Source organism: Caretta caretta, chromosome 1, assembly GCF_965140235.1.
Source record: "Caretta caretta isolate rCarCar2 chromosome 1, rCarCar1.hap1, whole genome shotgun sequence".
Classification (NCBI taxonomy): domain Eukaryota; kingdom Metazoa; phylum Chordata; order Testudines; family Cheloniidae; genus Caretta; species Caretta caretta.
Genome location: NC_134206.1, coordinates 185119082 through 185126982, shown reverse-complemented (window position 1 = coordinate 185126982; position 7901 = coordinate 185119082). Strand labels below are relative to the sequence as shown.

Sequence of the window (7901 nt, the reverse complement as noted above, 5' to 3'; positions counted from 1 at the left end):
GTTTCCTGCATTCTACTTCCTTTTTTCTTTTCTTGCTTTCAGCTTTGTGAGTTATGAACAACTCAGGAACAACAAAACATTAGGGTGGTTCTTTCAAAAGTTTACAACTGAACGTTGACTTAATACAGTTTTGAAACTTTACTATGCAGAAGAAAAATGCTGCTTTTAACCATCTTAATTTAAATGAAACAAGCACAGAAAGAGTTCCCTGACATTGTCAAATCTTTTTTTTAAACTTCCTCTTAGTTTTTTAGTAGCTTACATTTAACACAATACCGTACTGTATTTGCTTTGCTTTGCTTTTCTTGTTTTGGTCTCTACTGTTGCCTGATTGCATACTTCCAGTTCCAAACGAGGTGTATGGTTGACTGGTCAGTTCATAACTCTGGTGTTCCTAACTCTGAGGTTCTACTGTACTTTCTTAGGCCTTGTCTATACTACAGAGTTTTGCTGATGCAAGTTAAGCCAACAGCCAAAACCCAGTATAATTACATTGCTTGTAATGTAATAAAAAAGCCAGTATAATTACATTGCTCCTTCTGTCGACAAAGTGCGTTCACAGTTGGTGCTCTAGCATCGACAGTGAGAACAATACACTGCGGGTAGCTATCCCACTGTGCTACTTGCCACCTTCTACAGCTAGGAGTTGTGGGAAGGCAGAGTAGATTGCAGTGCATTATAGGTGTGGGCTCAATGTCCCATGATGCATTTTTTTCCGTCTCAGCATTCCATTGGCTTCTGACGGCATTTAACTGCATTTAGCGGCATTCAACGACCTGTTTACTGTGCGCCCACCATCTCTGTCTGAAAGGATGGATCCCACACTGCTATCTACTGTTGTGGTCATTGTTATGAACACATTGCAGATGGTCATGCAGTGTACCATGAGCTCTGAATCTGAACAGGAGTCAGAATTGCCTGACCTGCTGTGTGCCATGGAAAGAAACAACACTGATTATTTTTGGCATTCATGGAGCAGCTGAACACAGCGGACCATCACTTTTGGCCTTGAGAAACAAGCACTGAGTGGTAGGATCGCATCGTTATGCAGGCTCGGGATGACGAGCAGCGACTGCAGAACTTTCAGATGTGGAAAGCCATGTTCCAGGAACTGTGTGCGGAGCTCGCCCCAGCCCTGTGTTGCAGGGACACCAAAATGATAGCTGCCCTCTCTGTGAAGAAGTGCATGGTGATTGCTGTGTGGAAGCTAACAACTACAGACTGCAACTGGCCGGTCGCGAATCAATTTGGAGTCAGGAAGTCGACCACTGGGCCTTAATCACACCCTTCTACGAAGGACTGTGACTCTTGGCAATGTGTATGAAATATTGTGTGGCTTTGCAGTGATGGGATTCCCTAACTGCAGTGGGGCGATAGATGGCATGCATATCCCAATTTTGGCCTGGGACCATCTTGCAATAGAATACATTAATAGAAAGGGGTACTGCTGCATGGTATTGCTGCCATTTATGGATCACCGTGGGTGTTTCACTGACATCAATGCGAGATGGGCCAGGAAGGTACATGACACGTGCATCTTTAGGAACACTGGCCTGTACAGAAAGCTGAAAGCAGGAACTTCTTTCCAGACCAGAAGATTCCAGTAGGGGATGTTAAAATTCCCATAGTGATCCTTGGAGATCCAGCATACACCTTACTCCCATGGCTCATGAAGCCTTACACGAGAAACCTAGACATCAGCAAGGAGCACTTCAGTAATAGGCTGAGCAGGTGCAAAATGACAGTAGAATGTGCCTTTGGCAGATTAAAAGAATGCTGGCGCTGCCTTCATGGCAGGTCAGATCTAAATGAGAAAAATATTTCTGTGGTCATAGTATCCTGCTGCATGCACCATCAGTATTTGTGAGGCTAAGGGTGAAGAGTTTACCACAGGCTGGAGCGTGGAGGCGGGTCACCTAGCTGCTGAATTTGGGCAGCCAGATACCAGGGCTATTAGAGGAGCACAATGGAGGGCTATTTGAATCAGGGAGGCTTTGAGGCAACATTTTGACAATGAGCACTGGTAATGTGTCTTTCTATACAGCACTCTGCCATGCTTTGTTAACTTGCCACCTTGCATGAAAATTGTAATGATTCCTGATCACGATTTGTAGTCCGCAAATGATCAAACTGACACCATGTATTACTACCAGCAGCAATCGTCACACGTAGGAGATGAATTAAGATTGGTTATCTTTCAGACAGTTTGTTTTTATTAAATAGCAATTAACAACATACACAAAAGGCTTTGTGGGGAGGGAGATAAGATTGTAGGCTCTCATAGCTGTGTGTAAGTCCACTTATCATTTTGGAAGCTGTCCGAAGGGGTGGAGTGAATCGGGTACTGAGACATTCTGGGAAGTTGCAAGGAATGTGTGGGAGGAGTTTGGGGAGGGCATGGAAAACAGTTCTATATTGGCTGCAAGAGGGGTGAGCACACATGTTCTGCCTGGAGCATAATTAGGGACTTCAACATCTCTGTTTGCTCCTCTGTCACTTCTGTCATCCGCTCCTGGCCCTTTACAATGTGCTCCTCACTCTCCTTTCTCTCCTACTTTTATATATTACATTTTTCCTTCGGGGTCTCTCGCCACTCCCTGTGTTCTCTTTTTTCGGCCTCTTAGGATTGGAGCATCTCTCAGAACATGTCCTCCTTGCTCCACCTTGGTCACTTCCTTATCTGTCGGAGTAACTCTTCCGGTTTGTAGCAGGTTCCCCTGAAGGCCACACCTGCAGAAACACAAGAAACAATACACAGAAGCATAATTGTTAGTTCACGTAGAACATTGAATGATTATAGTAAAATACACCTCTTTTAACATATGAATTACTTTCTCACTGTCCCTGGGCAAGTACGCATCTCAGTGAACACCCTAAACATGGTGAGTTCAGCTCGGGTAGGGGGGTTGGGTATTCAAGATGGGGCAAAGAGTCTAGGTGGCTTTTTAAGGGGATCACTGCAGGCGACTAGGGACAATATTGTAAATTCTGCCATTATTTTCAACCATCAGGGGTCACTGAAAATCGATATCTCACTCCTGAGGGTAAGTAAGGATGCAAGTATGCATCTCTTGCATGCGTGCTGTTTCAGACCTGGTCTCTATGCTGCTTACCTGTGTTCCACTTTGGTCTCTGCACAAGTGATTGCCAAGTGGCACAGGAAAGTTTCCTATAATGGGGAAAAGAACAAAGCAGCTCTGCCAAGGAACCTTTAGCAGAGGATTGGCGAGTACCTCTAGGAAAGTTTCCTGGAGATCTCTTAGGAGGATGCACGTGAAATCTTGGTGTGCATTAACAGACTGTTCTGCTACACTGCTTAGCTGCACAAGGGAATGTGGAGCACACTCAAACAGAGCTTGTCTTGTACATCTCTATCCTTTCACCCACTTCTACAAAATACAGAGCAAAGGACAGCTCTACCTCATATAATCAAGCAGCATCAACACAAAAAGATCACTTACCAGGATTCTCCTCTCCTGCATCATGTGTGCCAGAGACGTACTGCTTGGATTGGCTACATCCCTCTGGAGTGGAAAAGAGGTCCTGACTCGATGTGCCACTGGATGACAATGCTGTGTGCTCCACATTGTCTTCCAACTCTACTTCCTCGTCCAAAACTTTGTCCTTGGGGTTGAGTCCACTGCCTGGTGCCTCCAGCCATGCCAAAGTATCAGTGGGGCTCCTGGCAGTGGAGGTGGGTGTAGCCACCAAGGATGGCGTCCAGCTCCTTATAGAAGTGACAGGTCTTCAGCACAGCACCAGAGCGCCAGTTTGCTTCCCTTGTCTTCTGGTATGCCTGCCTCAGCACCTTTATCTTTGCACGGCACTGAAGTGTGTCCCATTCATAGCCCTTATCCAACAAGTCACGAGAAATCTGACCATAGGTATCAAAGTTCCTTTGGCTGGAGCGGAGCTGGGACTGCACAACCTCCTCTCCCCCCAGTTCTAGTAGATCCAACAACTTCCCACTTCTGGGTTGACCAAATTATTCCCCAGCACAAGTTACAGTAGGCATGAGACTACTCTAACTTATGGCGGCTAGGAAGATAGCCCAGGGACATCTTCCACCAGCTGGAGATCAGTGGAACACAAGCACTCCAGCCCCACTGGGGAGGAAGAAATTGAATTGAATTGAATGTCTTCCTCCCACTGGGGAGGAAGAAAGGGCCGGCATAAAGTTGGCTACATAGCATTACATCAGGTCAGGATGCCCCCTTGTTGGTGAATTCGCTAATTGTTCTCTCTTTGGGGCTGTTTTGGTCCCTTTGAGCCACCTCAGTTGTACAAAACAACGTTAGCAGGGATGAGGATCTGGTCCCATTTTTAGAGATTTCTGTAAAATGGCACTCTGAAAAGAAGAACAATAACAATGACTTACATTTGTACTTGTAAGTAACCCATTTACTATTTGTCTGTCAAGTTTAAGAAATACATTGACAGTTACAATAAACAGAAAGTGAAAAGCCCAACAACCAAAGGATGCACATGTCTAGGTGAGTGAATTGTTTGCTTTCTAAGATCAGGTTTTTCCATATATTGATATGTTTTTCCTATCTTAGCAGTAAAGAGATTCAAATTTCTGTCTAAGGTACTTAGATTGCACCCATTAACATAGTATCTGAACAACTCACATATTCTCATAAAACCCTTATGAGGTAGGGAAGTGCTATTATCTCCATTTTACCATTAGTGATCTGAGGCACAGAGATTAAAGCCCACACAGAACCTCAAAGTTATTTAGGCACCTGACTGATTTCAGGGGGATTTAGGTGCCTAAATACCTTTAAGGATCTGGGCCTAAGTGTCTTGCCTAAGGTCACACAGGCAGTCTGAGGGGAAGAAAGGAACTGAACACTTGTTCCCAAAGTCCCAGGCTAATAATCTAACCACTAATCAATCTTTTGTCTTTGTACGTGATTTGTACAAATTGCATTGTAATAAATAAAGGATGCACTTGAACTTTATAACAAAGAGATGTGGAGAAGAATTAACATTTAATTCTCTAAACATGACATATAGAAGAGTTCTGGAGATGTTGAACAAAATGACCTAGTCAAATCTTGGTGTTTAATGCAATAAAAAATATTAAGCTTTTTACTAAAAAAATTTTCCTTGCTGCTAATTATAATTATAATGTTATTGCAACTTCTTCCTGCCAAATCTTAAATCTAACTCTCCCCAGGAGTTCTGACTAGCTCAAACATACATCATTCTGTGCTGCTTTTGGAGTATCAGAATATTCTAATAATATCTTTTTAATTGACAGTTTTTTAAAAACTAAAACTTCTTTATAAACACATAAAATGCATCATGTTAAATCCTGAAGATTTTTCAGTGAAATGTTTATAAGCTATTCTGATAGGAAGTATACATTACATTTAGGAAACCTTGAATTAAAAAGTAGCTCTAAATCTAAGATAAACAATTTATTTTTTTTAAAAAAAGAGAAATAGTTAATTGATTTCTTATTGGATTATGGTTTCAGTAATTTAGGGATCACATAAATAATTAAGGGTTCAATCTGCACCTGTAGCTGATGTCTGCTTGGTGTAGCTGAGGAGAGGAGGAAGTAAAAGTGACTGTAAACCATGTTGCAGCTCCCTAATCTCCTTGTTGGCTGGGGGTTGGTTCAGCTCATAGTGAAAAATAGCGCAGCCTTGGGGTTGTTCTAAGATGCAACAGCTGCATGGCCCCAAGGGGCATTAGCTTAGCCAAAGACTGCAAAAAGTGGAGTGGTGTACCAGCTACTTCTCCTTTCCCTGGGCATACCACAATGACTGTGGTGGGGAGCAGTGTAGGACAAGCTATGTTGGCTGTGTCCCCCTTGTATATTCTTCCACACTAGGAGAATGTTGAGCTGACTGGTTAACTGAGCTTTATGGCCCTCTTGCAATGCTGGAGTGACACAGAAAGGACAGAATGGGGGACCAGAATCTGCCCATACAGTTTTCTCAGAATGGCATAATTTCAATACAGTCCTCAGATCATATCAAATTGGCCTTTTTGTTTTAGACTAATTAAATTATTCTGTCTCCTTTTTCATACCTTTTCCCATCAACATTTGTTATAATAGGTTATTTTAACATCTCACATAAACTTTTACAAACTTTTTACAGTTATAATTCTGGTAGACTTGTGGACCCAGTTGTCATAACAGGCCCCCCAGCTCTGGGGAAGAAGTGTAGCATAGGAAGGAGACCCCTGGGGGTGCTCTGGAGTCTTCACTGATCCTGGACATCCAAATTCGTCAGTTATCAGAAATAAATGCCGTTTATCATATTCAGTTTGCCAAGAGCGTGCACCCCTTCCCAGATCTGGCTGCAGCAATCCAAGTATTCATAGTGATCTAGGTGCAAGTACTTCAGTACACTATGTTTGGAATTGAGAGTAGCTGCCTCAGAGAAATTCAAGATGGTATAACATGCAGGATCTCTTCTTGTGAGTAGCACTAGGAACACATACACTGGCTACGTGTCCAGTACCAGATCATATTTAAGGCCCTGATCCTGAAGGGTTTAATGGTCTCAATCCGAGTTTTCTCTGTAACCATGATCTACCAAGGCAGCGGAGTTCATCCAGCATGCTCCAGCTGTTCATTCCTAGAGTAAACCTCACAAGTGCAAGGGATTGGGATTTTCTGGGAACTGGCCCATGGCCACAAAACTTCTTTACCTGGTCTCATCATCACCATCCCAAAACACCTGATACCACCTAGGGAGCTTCTAAATCAGGGGTTCTCAAAGGGTCACAAGGTTATTATGTGTGGGGTCGCAAATGTCAGTCACCACCCCAACCCCCACTTAACCTCCAGCATTTATAATAGTGTTATATATATATATATATATGTATAAATTTATAAGTGGGGTCGCATTCAGAGGCTTGCTGTGTGAAAGGGGTCGCCAATACAAAAATTTGAGACCCACTGTTCTAAATAATAGATAATATTAGAAACATACCATGGACTGATAACTGGCTTGCCTTCCAGTACTGGTCCACCTAGTATCAGGTACTCTAGGGAAATCTCTGTTTCTACAATGGAGGCTTCATCTCTTCAGTTTATTTGGAAATTATGATCTTGTAAAGCAATTTTAATAGAAATACTGTAGCATAGCACAGAGGTAAGAACAAGTTAATCATCACTCCATCTGAGATGAGAAGTTACTGATCCTAAAAGAGGGAGAGAATCAAGTAAGTTATGGCTTAACATTCTCTTTGATCTGTGTATGACTTCACTATTTAATTTGCTTAAGATGGAACAAAGTGGACAAGGTAGAGAAGGTTTCAATAGAGAAACAGTTTCATAGCAATTCAACTTCATTTGAGACTTCTGGCAAGCATTAGCATGCATATTGTAAATGTGTTTCTTTATTAGATTTCTCTCTCCTATCAGATACAATTTTGTAGTCATCTATGGCACTGGCTCGTGTTGGAGTAGAGAAGAAAAAAATTGTTTATTAGACTGACCCCTTAACAGTTTAGGTTATCCTTTTATGTGGTGTGTGTTAAGTTTTAAATTACTGACAGAGAAAAAATATTCATTATCTTTGAGTTGAGATTGTTATTTAAACATTAAATTTGAAAATATTACAGTTAAATAACATTAAAAACTGCATGGAAATGAACAATTAAGGGAAGGAAGATAAATACTCTGATATCTTCATAGTTCATGCAATCTCTTAAATAAATGTACTCATGTAAAACATTATTAAATTTTCCAAAAACAATCTTAATTCTGTCCCAATGTTAGCCACTTGTCATCCAACTAGAATATGTTTATATCATGACAATTGGATTTGAATTGTATTTAACTCTATACAAAGTTTGGAGTGTTACAGTCTAACCATTTTTTAGCTGGAGATACCCACAAAAGTTGGATACTGAACATATTTTCAAAGATGTAA

The 7901-nt window shown here is 41.7% G+C and overlaps 1 long non-coding RNA gene across 1 annotated transcript; it reads right to left on the bottom strand.

Moving 5' to 3' along the window:
- Window positions 1–2263: 2263 nt before the first annotated feature.
- On the bottom strand, window positions 2264–7163 carry LOC125630099 (uncharacterized). The gene is made up of 3 exons (XR_007354561.2): window positions 6957–7163; window positions 3462–4348; window positions 2264–2730 (listed from the first exon to the last, which is right to left on the bottom strand). It is a non-coding gene; the product is annotated as an uncharacterized LOC125630099 (long non-coding RNA).
- Between the last annotated feature and the right edge of the window lie 738 nt (window positions 7164–7901).